The 13038-nt window shown below is 37.2% G+C and overlaps 1 long non-coding RNA gene across 25 annotated transcripts in view; it reads right to left on the bottom strand.

Annotated features, from left to right (window-relative positions):
• LOC107318096 overlaps positions 1-13038 on the bottom strand; it is a 93729-nt gene that overhangs the window by 47399 nt on the left and 33292 nt on the right. For 19 of the 25 annotated variants that reach the window (XR_004308378.1, XR_004308370.1, XR_004308371.1 and 16 more), the window contains 3 exons: positions 10139-10314; positions 8913-9189; positions 255-313 (listed from right to left, as the gene is read on the bottom strand). This is a non-coding gene — a long non-coding RNA (uncharacterized LOC107318096). The remainder of the gene's footprint in view (positions 1-254; positions 314-8912; positions 9190-10138; positions 10315-13038) is intronic. The other 6 variants (XR_004308384.1, XR_004308382.1, XR_004308388.1 and 3 more) reach the window with 2 other exon arrangements.

Genomic DNA, 13038 nt, shown 5'->3' with positions numbered 1-13038 from the left:
TCTGGTGCTCACAGGGGGCTGCATGCCTCTGCCATCTTCTGAAAGCTCTCGAGCCCTTTCAGCCACACCTCTGCCCTGAACGCTTTGAAAGAATTGCTAAGACTTACAAAGGCAGAAAGAGCTTATTTATTAGTCCTCTGTTTCCAAAAAGAAGAAAATTTCTCTCTTTCTTTTTCTTTTCCCCAGGCTGCTGTCACTGCTTAAAACATGATACGACAGAAGGAAGACAGCTAGCCATGGATGTTGGTACCTACCTGCCTGCTGCCTTCAATCTACTACATGTAATTTACAAATACCAGGTTAGGTCCCATATCTGCAATACACAAAAAAAGTCTGTTGTTGAGTTTGTAAGTAGATCTCATGCTACCTATTTAAGAACCTCTTTTAACAACCATCACTGAAGCAGAACTCTCCAAGAGTATGCACAGATGTGAAGTAAATGATACTTCATCTCTTCAGGATTAGTTTTACCTGACTGATGAGGTCAGTGCAGTCCTCTTCTTTATAGCCCCACTATATTCTTGGAAAGCTTTTAGAAACTTAACTCTTTTACACTTTCCCTTGTGATTTAACTTTCATGCTGCCTGCAATTTTATTAGGTTTGCTGTAAACTTATTTTTACAAGAGATTCAGAAAGAAACCTTTGCTCAAAGCTCTTACATTAAAGTTTTCAACAGGGCAACCAAAGCTGACCCCAATTATCTCTTACTGTGGTTTGTAAAGAAGCCATACTTGGGAATTAATCTTTCTCTCAGACAGTAATTGCAGTACTTCCAGAGACTACACCAAGTCAACAGCCCAAACCACACAAATAATCATTAAATATCAAACTACTTATGAAAGCAGTGTATTTAAACTACTTGAGGACTGTTTATATCACGACATGAGAGCAGTGACAAAATAATTAATTACTGCTACATCTTTGTTTGTTTTACCATTTCTTGTGGTATATCACTGTCCTGTGGAACGGGCTATTGTACGGTGTGTACTTCACATAAGCCCTTAAACTGGAAGCTAGTTATGAGCAAACATGTTGGTGCTGACTGCTAATGCCAACAAGGGTTGTCAGCGTTGCTTTCTTTCCAACCCCTGGTTGCCCAAGGAGCAGCATTCTATACTCAGCATTTAGCTGCCTCTCCTGCAGGGACGCAGGATTCAGGATGGCTCCAGTGATTCAGACATCTCTCCAGGCCTGACTGCAACACAGAGATGTTAAACTACAAAACGATATTCCATTTAATTTAAGCCTGCAAATCTGACTCAAGACCAAGTGCACTTGGTGCCTGTGAAATATGGCTCCATTCTCTGTCTTACCAGTTCAATCAAACTGTACTATTCTGGTGTAAACATGGCAGAAAGAGGCAATGACCCACCACACCACTTAACCACTTTTTGTTTGTGGTTACTGCTCTGTACATTAAAGTTTACATTACACCTCTCCCTGGTCAGACTTACAGATATGCAGTTTGTCAGTTTGCCCTTATCTTCAGATTAACAAGTTTTGACACCTCCTGTGACATTCATGTAAATTGACAGTGCATTTTTACATACAGCTGTAAAAACCAGAATGCTCTAGATGGTATTTCTGAGTATAAAGCAAAGAAAATATAAGGACTCTGATTTAGATAGCATGGTTGCACCCTCTTTAAGGAAAAAAATGATCCATTCTAGGCAATTTTTACATTGCTTTTGTTTTATAGTCTAATAAATCACAGTTTGCTAATGTAAAGTTACTGTAATGCTCTGAGACAAGTGCTGGTGTATTAGCTATGAAAATGAGAGTTTGTGGGCAAGCACTTGTTAACTTTAACTAATGAATTCTCTAACAAAGACACACACAACAGAGAGGAGTTTAAGTTACCGAAGCCCTGAGGTTTATTGCACTTATATAGTGGTCTTTCAGGGAAGATTTGTTGCTTCTTTTTTGTTGTTTTGATTGAATGAAACTATTTGCTGCCTTCCTTGCTTTAAAAGGCAGCAGTCTCTGAGTATGTTTCTGAACTGAGCTATGGTTTATGGGAGACCTTTCTTTTATATGGAGTAAAAGCCAGATTTGCCTGAGAGTGATCTAAAATACAGCCTTGCTATGCGGTACCAGCAGTAAAATGATGTGATTCCACAGAAATATACAACTGTATTTTTTCTGAATAAGAGAGAGACTTCAGAGCACCAATGAAAGCCCCTAAAAGCTAAATTAAGTAGGTCTTTGTTCTGGGAAAAACTAACAGTTCCTGGGGGAAAACAGAGGTGAGCTTTGGTTTATGCAGAGGCCACGAAACACAATAGGTTACAGGGAGTGAAGGTACTGCTGAAAGCTGGTATAAGCTACTCTCAGCTCTAGAGTGCGGGATTTCCCTTTCATTTCACAGCTTCCCCATGGCTTTGGTGAGCCCTTTCTCATTGTTTATTTAGGGAGCACTTTTTTCTTTAGATTCAGTGACCCCTCTACCTTCCCCTATAAGAAAGACCCTCTACAAGAGAAGTGCTGAAGCTGCTAAGTTTTGCATTCTTCATTGTATGCTGGTACTGTTTCCAGGAGTCAGTGCATCAGGGGAAAGATTGAGGAGGAAGCCCAGGTTCTGGAAAGCTGCTGAGCAAATTCAGGTGAAAAGGCTTAAATGCACTTCAGGAACAGTGTGGGCTGAGCTGGAAGTGGAGACCTGCATGCTTTGCTGCAGCTCAGAAAGGTGTGGAGACTAAAACACTAATCAGAGAAGAAAAAGACATCTTGCAAAGACTCTCATAGCCAAATGTCATTGGTTTTCAAGCCCTTTTCATTTTCATTTTCTTATAATTTTCCCTTTTTAAAGAATCTGAGACTTTAGCCTAAGCAGATCTGTTTTTGAGTTCTGCTTGAATCTGTCTCTTAGGGTTGTAAAGGTCTGGCCAAGTACACAGTATTACAAAGCAATTCCAAAGAACACTTTCCCTGGCAATGAAAGAATAGGAAAACTGACTATGGCTCTGTGGCTCCTAACATCAATAAGTTCAAAAAGTGCAACAGTGAGAGGCCTGATGGAATACAAATTGGGCACAATACAGCTGAATACATTTCCAACTTTGCAGCAATTCACTTAATGTATCTTGCAGTCTATGCCTCCACCTATACAATGGGGATGGTGGTGTATTCTTCTTTTTCCTTACCCTTGTTGCTACTACCATGAGTAAGACTATTTAGTGAATGACATTCATCAGAAGCACTGAGAAATGTGTTTAACTCTTTGAAACACTTTTGGAAATCTCCCTTCCCTTTCAGCTTCAAGGGTCTGGAACATAAGTCTTAAGAGGAGCAGCTGAGATTGTTCAGCTTGAAGAAGCCCAGAGGAGACCTCACTGCTCTCTGCAGCTCCCTAAAAGGAGGTTGTGGTGAGATGGGGATCAACTTCTTCTCCCAGGTAACAGTGACAGAATGAGAGGTGATGGCCTCAAGTGGACTAAGTGATCTTAGAGATCTTTTCCAACCTTAATGATTCTATGGTTCTGTGGTTCAATTCAAAGCTATGGAGTTGCTAGAAGTCACCTTTAAGGTGAAGTGAATTTCCCAGCTTAATTAGCCCCTGCAGAAGGATGGGAATAAGAACATTTAAGGAGAAAATGCATCTTCCCATCTTTCCTTATTTAGTCATGGATGTATGTTTAACATTTCTGATTGCCATAAAGGTCTTGCTCTTCTTTCAGGAATAGGATAGCAATACTAGTCTGAACTGTGGGGCAGGAATAATGCTGGCAGGCTCAGAGGTAACAAACACCAGCACTGAAGCATGCATACCATGCACAAAATGAGGCACCTTCAGAGAGCTAGCAGACACAACGAAAGCCAATGTATATAAACAATACTTCTGTTGAACAGACTACAGCATATATGGAGAAACATACCAAGTAAACCACATTATCAGAACAAATAAATGAGACTTCACCATTAATCAAGTACATAAAGAAGGATACTTCCAAGATTAGCAAAATATTTCTACGTTCAGTCTAGCATTCACTGAAGATTCATTTGAGTGCTTAGATTAGAAAACTAATCCTGACATGTCTTTTAGATGAATACAAATTTCTTCATACTGCTCTATATGTGACTGGAACGTTTTACGTTTTCCTTACAATCCTTCCTAACCCAGATAGTTTGGGGTTTAAAAGAAGTAAAAAGGTAGCTGATTCTTAGAGCAATTCTCATGGATACAGACCCTTTACCATCTCACACCGCAATCCATTTATAACACCAGAAAGTAGATCATGGTACAAATGGGCTGACATGTTGCACACTAAGGAACCATTACTACAAACATACATTGGTATGTAATGAGCCCACAGTCTGAACACCCTTCCATCTTCCCCAAATCCCTGTTACAGCAATCTGCATAATTGTTATTAAAAATATAATGATATATTTCTTACAAAAATAATTTTAAAAAAAGATAAAAGTAAAGTATTAAGAACTCCCCTTTATTTTAAGGGATGGATGAATGAATACAACATTTGGCTGACAAAGAGAAAAGGAAAAAAAATCTCCATGGAAATAAACAAATTTATAATCTGCTTGATTTATAAACAACAGAAGTAGAACATAATGTGGAAGTTTCAAAAAGCCTGAAGTAAAACTAAATACCAACTTTACAGTTTGTAAAACAAAAAAGAAAAGGAGAAAAAAAACGTTCTTGGTGAAGACTGCCCTGGACTAGGAAAGAGCTCCACTTACTGGCAGATGAGTTATTGCTTCCTTCTTAATTAAGGAGACAAAAGTAAGCAGCTATAAATCAATTACCTGGTCAATCAAGCCAGAATAAAAGAATTTCATTGCTTAAAAATACCTGGAGATGAGTTACGCTTTCAGATATACTTCCTGGCTTGAAATGAAACTTCTGCCATGAAGAATTATATTTAAAAATAAACAAACAAATAAATAAATAAATCTAAAGGGGCACTTAAGCTAAGTGGCAAAACAGGGGGAAGAATGATGCAAAACCCACTGAAACCTCTCCTCTACCATCGGTAGTTTCTGGCTCAGTGCAGATACCAAGCAAGAATATACACAATCTACCAATGGTTTTTTGCATATTGTAGTGCACAATGAATGCAAGATACAGTTAATTTTTTTTTTTTGCTCCCAGGTAGTGTAATGTTGCATAAAAATATGCTGTTTTTTTGTAAATTGTTTTGTAAATTGCCTTTATGTGTATTCTCCCACATCTTTATCTTTCATCATAACATTATACTTGTCACCCTTGCCGCAAAGTTGAACATGGACGGTGATTTTATCCAATGCTTCCTCAGATGCAGTTAATCAGTGCTCACTCATGTGGATGAAATTACATTTCATGGCATACAATGGGATATTTTGCATGTAATGAATGATCAAAAACAATTTTACTCTGTGCCAGAAGTAAGTATAAACGTATACCATTCTTGGCATTAATTTCATTAAAAATTAAAACTGATTTTCTAATACCTGACATGATCTGGTGGAATAATAGCGATAACACTGCTAGGATGGAGAAAGGAAAAACTGCACTAGTATCAAAGCTGAATTAAAAATATTTTAGAGGACATTAATTATAAACTACCTATCTACCATCAACTCAAATCACACGAAGTGCAAACATCACTAGCAGCAAAGTTTGCCAAGATCATTATAAAAACATACTGATTTTTCTGATTAACTGTCTCAATTGGTTTGATGCTTTGTGGCAAAGCTTTTCAATCAATCCAAGACAGATTATGGAACACTGCCAGCACTCCATCCCCTGCATTTACAGCCCGCTGTTTCACAGAACTGTGGAAAAATGGGGGTATCTCTGTTGCTTAAGTGCGCAGAGCTGCACAAGAAGATTGAGCCAATGCAGTAACAAGGCTCTCAGGCCCAGAAAGCATCTGAAGTAGAAACCTCTTCACAGTGTTCAGTGGGGAGGGCTTCAACATCAGCGAGGTGCTCTCCTTAAATTGTGCTCTGATTGCTTTTATCCCAAAAGATTTTAGAAAGTTCAGTTCTTCCCCCTGCTGTGCTGGACTGCTCCTCTCTGCTCACACCTCTGCTAACCGTGTGCAGGTTCTCCTCACCATGATAACCCATCGTGTCTTTTACAGCCATTTGACTTTTCAAACATACTCAGGACTAATGTCAGTATACCTGAGATCAGAATCAAACCCACAAAGGCCTCTGCTTAAACATGCACACACAAGAAAGCAATAGTATCCCTTTGCCTGTCCAGTTTAATTAGTTCTTTGGCAATGCTACTGCAAATAGAAACCTCTCCTTCTGCTGCACTGATTAGTGCTTAACATAAAACAAACCAATCTTTGAGGAAACGTGCACAGAGGAGTTAAGACTGTGAATTAACGCACTGCGAAACTGCTGCATTTCCCAGCCCAAGGTGCAAGCTGGTTTAAGGAAGCACAAATGCAATAATTACACAGCTTTCACCACACAACAGAAACTCGCTAGCAAGATAATATGCAGTAACAGAAGATTGATAAGGCTCCTTTATCTGCAGACAGAGAATTGAGAGACAAGTTTAATTCTTTTTCCCTGCCAAATATTACACAAATGGCCTCTAGAGGGATCCAGGTTATTGCTTTTGTGCTGAAATCTCTAAAGCATTTATTTTAATTTCTTTTTTCCTTGCTATCATTTTCTTTAACAAGTGAATAATTCATCTAGAAATAGAGATGCAAACATTTTATATTAATGGATGGTAGAAATACGGTGTTCATGACCCAGAAGAAACCTTTTGAAAATCCAGATATTGCAAAAGCTGGAGGATGAGGTTCTCATCCAGACGTCCACTGTCAAGCACTAAGCTCACATCATATTGTACAAAACAAAGTAAAGCATAGCCATGCCTAGACATTTAACTGTCTGTCTGAAACACAGCCGAACTTGGTCAGTGTGCACAATTAGGCTAGGAATGTGGTAAGAATTAGGCTCATGTTTCTGTGGAATGAGGCAATATTTCCTGGTTCAGCTCCTAGAACACCCATGGAGTATCCCGCTTCTAAATTATTGTCCCTGGCTCATCCTTTATTTGCCTGTATTATTTCACCCTAGTTGAAATCTTTACAGCTACGTTTTTAATAAAGCACAGATATATCTAGGACTTCCAAGTTAAGCAAAGGGAAAGACTTTCATCCTACGTCTATAGTCTATATATATACTATTTGTTGTTTGACCAAACAATGGACAGGTAGCTTCAAAATTGAGCCTAGTGCTTTTCACAGAATCAAACGGGTGACTGCAGACATTGCAACACACTTAGTAAGGCAGTCCAAGAACAATTCAGTCCATTAAGTTTGAATTTTCACTGAAATGTATTCCTTCTGTCCAACTATTAATCGATGTCCCGGTAGCACAAAAGCTATTAACACAACAACAGCAGTTGCTTGGCAGAGGCATCTGTCTGGGTACCAGAGGTGGCACTTCACAGAACACTGAACACAACACCAGATTCACAGAATTATTTACTGCTTCTGATGTGCCTTGTTCTAAACCATAAAGTGCAAATAAATTATTTCCCTGACAACAATTCTGCAGAGATAATTTGTTAGTACCTGCGAAAGGTTTAAGTGACAAGACAATAAAGTAGAAACTCTCAACAAATTAAGTCAGACCTCACGTATAAATGATATGAAGATACTGTCACAGAAAATCCAGGAAAAAAGAAAACTCTTAACACCAGTGACCAGTGTAGCATGAAGAGGTAGCATTCTTTAGTATGGTGCTGGATGTACAAGGCATTGCTCCACCTAAGGTGCATACCTAGCATTCAGATAGAAGCTATACACATATGCTAAAGTAATAAATATGTATTATATTTCTGAGAACAATCAACCTAATCACATTGTTTCCAAGAAGTTCTCTGTGTATTTCTCCACTCCCCTGTGCTTGTGAGTTAGTTGTCATGAGTGGTTCTAAGAACCCCTTTCAATACTGGTTACAAATACTGGCTCTGAGGTGACAACAGAATCCTCCTGCAATAAAAACCAACTGAAGCTGTTGTCTCTAACTCAAAAGAGACACTGCGCAGTTAAAGACTCCTACTGCTGATTTTTGTTTTTAAATTCAGTTTGCTAAGAAAAAACATTTTAATTAAAAGTTCTACGATAAACCAGGCAAAGTTGCCTTATGCTTTATTGTGTGCTTTGTATAACACTAGAAAAGCAGCAGAATTAAGCATTTAAGCTTCCTCCTGAGGGTAAGATAATAAAACAAACAACTATAAATTGGGATCTAAACAAACATTTCCCATTCTACCATGCATGCGGGTAGCTGAATTAATTGTTTACATCTTCTAACATTTAATAGTCTAGACCATGGAACATCTCTTGAACCTACTAGCTTCAAAACCATACTTAGCTTCCAATGAAAAGTGACACGAACCATTTTCCTATGCATGGATTACATAATAGGACCCCTTACTAAAACAGGAATGTTTTGTTTGATGTCTAGATGTTATATCCATATAAAATTTTCTCTCCTTTGATTTAGGACAATAACTATAAAAACAAAAATCTTTTTTTCCCCCTCTAGCTGGAAGTTGCAGAAGTGTTTTAAAGACTAGAGTTCTTTCTTTCCGGAACGTGAGTCCTCTTTCTGCTATATATACATATATATATATTTACATATAAAAATCTATATGGTCCTCGTAAAGGATTCTGATAAGCAAATCCCACTCATTCCCATTTCTGTGGATTTCTCACATTGTCTCAGTTGATCTCAGACTGCTTTTTGTATGAATTTTTTTTCTACTCCAACTCTACCTGACTAGATTATCCAGTAGGACTCTTTTCCTATGTCAGAGAAGGGAAGGTATTCTCAGATGTAAAAAGGAACATTTTGGCATTGTAACTAACGGCATAACACAGACACACAAAGTGGCATAATGTTCAACACATGCATCACTCACACAGTGGTTTACCTTACAGCTGGACTTGGAAACTTCAGTCATACTGGGTCTCCGCTGTGTTCAGTTCAGGGGTGCTAAAGCTCACTGAAATCCATTATACCTTATCAGCTGCAGTAGGCTGTATTTCAGGCCCTTGAATAGCCAAAGATGCAGGATTTCTCTCATTACACAGCAGCACAAATCATCCCGGCTCGAGGAAAGAGAGATTATCAGATCACTTTTGTTTAGGAAGAAAAATAATCCAAAGAGTAGAGACGGTTACTGCTGTGAATTCTCCAACCTGGAAAACCTAATCATGACAAGAGACCCAATGGAAAAATTAATGTGCTGCTACTGAAATGAAATTCAAATAACCCTAACATCAAACAGCTAATGGATGTCATCATGTCAAGGAACTTGCAGTTGAACAACAAAACTGCTACTCTTCAATGTCACAGCAGATTCAAACCAATATTTAGTAGCACATCTACTAATTACCACATTTTTTCACTAATGAAAACTTAAGTGCTTTAAAGGGCAAGGGTTGTTGGTAGTGCCTGCCCTGTGCATTGCTTTACACATTTTGAGCACTTAAAAATGATACACTGTCAGAACAAGAAACAAACCATATCTAACTAACGTACCTTAGAACTGACAGGCACAACCATTTTCATTCATAGTAAAACTCCATATTCTTCTGAAGGGTCTAAGTTTTTAGCTGGATGATTTAATTCATTTTTACACTAGTTTACTAGTTTAAATGGCAAGAGTGCACAAACTGAATTAATGTCAATGTCACACATAAGAACAGATTCATGTTTATTGAAAAAGTGTGGTCATTTCACAGTACTTACCTTTTAAAGTAAACTCTAAATACTCAGAATAACTCAATAATTGTTTTGCTAAACACAACCTTCCTGTCTTTCCTTCAAGAAGAAAAAGAATCATTATGAGTAAGCCCTAAATGTCTTTCTTTTTTCCCTCAGCAATTGACAATACTTCACAATCAAAATGAATAACTTATGGCATTCTAGCATTCACTAGGCTTTATCCATAGAGGATAACAACAGAAGCCTAAGCTTTGTTAATGATGGATGTAAATAATTGACAGAAGACCTGTCCTGTTTTCAGGTTCTTTTTCCTCAGATTTTTAACAGGATTCTGCCACAGAGTACAAAGATCCACAGACCTGCAGCTGAGAAAAAGTTATCTTTCTGTTTAGGAAAAAAAAAAATGTATTTCCCTTATTTTGGACTCACCTGGCATTCTGACTACTGTGTTTCCTTTGCTGCTTTTCATCATCAGAAAGGATGAAGTCAAAATATGACAGGTACTGCAGATAAGCAAATCACTTCCTTTAAATGTGATGTCAAGACTTAAATCTGCAGCATTTTTTCTCCATACTTTCACATTGTTCGTATTTGCCAAATAAGGACTGGGTTAAAGTTGGAAAAGTAGGAATTAATTTCTGACATCAAACTGGAGTGCAATGTAAAATCAGGAACTGAAATAATGCCTCTCATACATCCATGCTATTTGCCACCATAATAGCTTATGTTCAAAAGAGACTCAGATACCTAATAATAAAAGCAGTCTGATGATGATTATTTTTCTTACTTTAGAGAAGGAGCCCTCATTCAGGGCTTATTTTCATAAAGTTTACTAATTACTTGCATGAATGCATGTAAGACATTGATTTACGCTAAGTCAATGGTTTTGAAAGCTACCAGAAGAATTCATATTCTATTGACAAACACTCAACCATGTTCTGAGAGACAAGAAACGAGTCTCATTAGCATCAACACTAGTTAACAACTGATTGTCTCAGAACAGGAAACTGCCAAATTTAATTGCTTAAATTTCAAGAGCCTGATTCAGATAAGCTATTTTCTGCAGCTACTAAATGACTGCAGAAGTATTTTTGCTGGTTTGCCAGTGAGACATTTCAATTTCCTGGAATCAGTGTGGACTGTGAAAAAACAATAGACTTGCATCAAGTAACAGAGATCATGAAACAGTTCATTTCTAATGATTAAGTCATAAAAAGTTCATGGGAGCATATTAAGCTTTCAAGCCAGTCAAAATGCTTTCTTTGCCAATAGAAGGTACATGCTTAGAAATACTATGAGCGAAGTAGACCTGTGAATACTGGTAAATAATGGGATTTCATTCTTCTTTCCATTCTGAAAACCACTTAATTTTAATGCCATGTCTGACAGATGTGCATCTTGATAATAAAATAAGACTGAATAAATTAACTATGCTATATTAAAGAAAAGAACATTTTTAGGGCATAATTTCCCATCTTTTTGGCATGTTCCCTGGAATGATCAATTGTTTTTATTTCTATCTCTGTAATGCACATGGCATGCATATAGCTACAATATATTCCAGCCAGTTTTCCACCTAATGGCAAATATTTCATTCTTACCCTATACATACAGAGAGTAAAGAGACATTTACCCTACAACACTGGCAGTTGGAATTTTAATATTACAAAGGAAAAAGCTGCTGTGAAAGTTTGTATACTGAAGGCTATAGATCTGCAGCTCTGTTACATGATTGTTAATATTACTGCTTGTAAGACAGAATAAAAAGAGTTATTATCAAGACAAAATGCTTGTATTGGTATATTTTCAGCTCCTGAACAGATGAATACATCAGCTGAGATTACTGCTCTAGGTCATTCTACTGATATAAATCAGTTCTTGTCAGGCAGCAAAACACTGAGAGAAAATAATGGACTAATGTAAGCAATGGGATTTGTTTTGATGAGTACATGGATATTTAATATGAAAGACTCAATGCTGGAAGTGTAAATGTAGCATAGACAAAAAAGACTTAAATTCAGTTTTCTTGAATTGTAGATGAAAGCATTCTGAACACTCCAGTTTCTAAATCTTGCATTAAACATATAACTGAATCTAATCTTTTCTAAATGAGTACTTCCCATCTAAAGAGCATATCTGCATTTCTCCTTTAGGTGGTATTACTTGCCTTCTTTGCTTTTTTTTTTTTTTTTTTTTTTTTAATCTTCTAACATTATGCTGAATTAAATGCTTCCATGCTGAGTTTGAAACATTGTCTTGGAACCGAACTTAACCACCTGAACAAACTGTGAATGGTACTTAACAATTGCCTAGTTCCCTCTGCCTCAACAGTGTCGTTCACTTGGGCGCACACACACACAAAAAGCTAGAACATTCTTAATTAGCTCATCTGAAAGTACTGACCCCTAAGCACATCTTCTGGTGCTCTGTTTATAATTGAGAAGTTGTCATCCTAAGGGAAAAAACTACTTTAATGCTTCTGCTATTTCGTCTTAAGATAATGAGTTTGCATTTGTACTTATTCATTAACATGTTTTACATTCTTTGTATAAGAAGCTTGTCCAAGACTCTGTTAGTGAGAATTTAATACAATACGTTGAAATGTTTTTAACTGTCTAAAAAGCCTATGGTGATTACTTGGCTGAGTAAAAGTATGCCCACACTATTAATGAATTTTGAATGCTAGTCCCATTGGAAAATGAGCTATTTTAAGCAATCACAGTGATTGCTTCTACTTACATCCTGAACATGACAGTCAAGCTTTTAATTCTAAGTTCATTTCAATATTAAGATTAATCACAATTCAAGGTTTAACTGCACTACTACCGGGAACATCCATTCCTGCATTAAGAAATCCACTTTTTACTTTTCAAAAAAAAAGTCACAAAACAATGGAGTCACAGTTTTTCAGTATGTAAAACACCTTTCAGTACGTGTCTGGTTGTAGCAATGCATTGAGAATTAGTCTGGACAATGACCTCACTCATTTTCTAGATGCAAATACACCTTAAATCAATCTTACTCTCATAGGAGATGTTATACATTAAACACAGAAGTATATATATCATCTGTAGATGGTATATAGGGTTGGTAAGCTAGAGGTAAAACACACTGCTGCACTGGAAACAGATAGCTTCCAGCACAATAACACAGGGTCTTAGGAGAAGCCAGATAATTGTGTCTCATTTAAGAATATGAATTTTGGCAAGGTCCAAACATGATTACATTAAAGCAAGAAAAGTCTCCATCAGATTTAGAGAACTTACTGAACTTGAGTTGAGTTGGAGTAAATTACTGAATTCAAAAGAAACAATTTGGAGCAGCTGTTT

The sequence above is a fragment of the Coturnix japonica genome, chromosome 9 (assembly GCF_001577835.2).
Source record: "Coturnix japonica isolate 7356 chromosome 9, Coturnix japonica 2.1, whole genome shotgun sequence".
Lineage (NCBI taxonomy): Eukaryota > Metazoa > Chordata > Aves > Galliformes > Phasianidae > Coturnix > Coturnix japonica.
The sequence above is the reverse complement of the archived record's forward strand: the minus strand, read 5'-3'. Positions and strand labels throughout refer to the sequence as shown.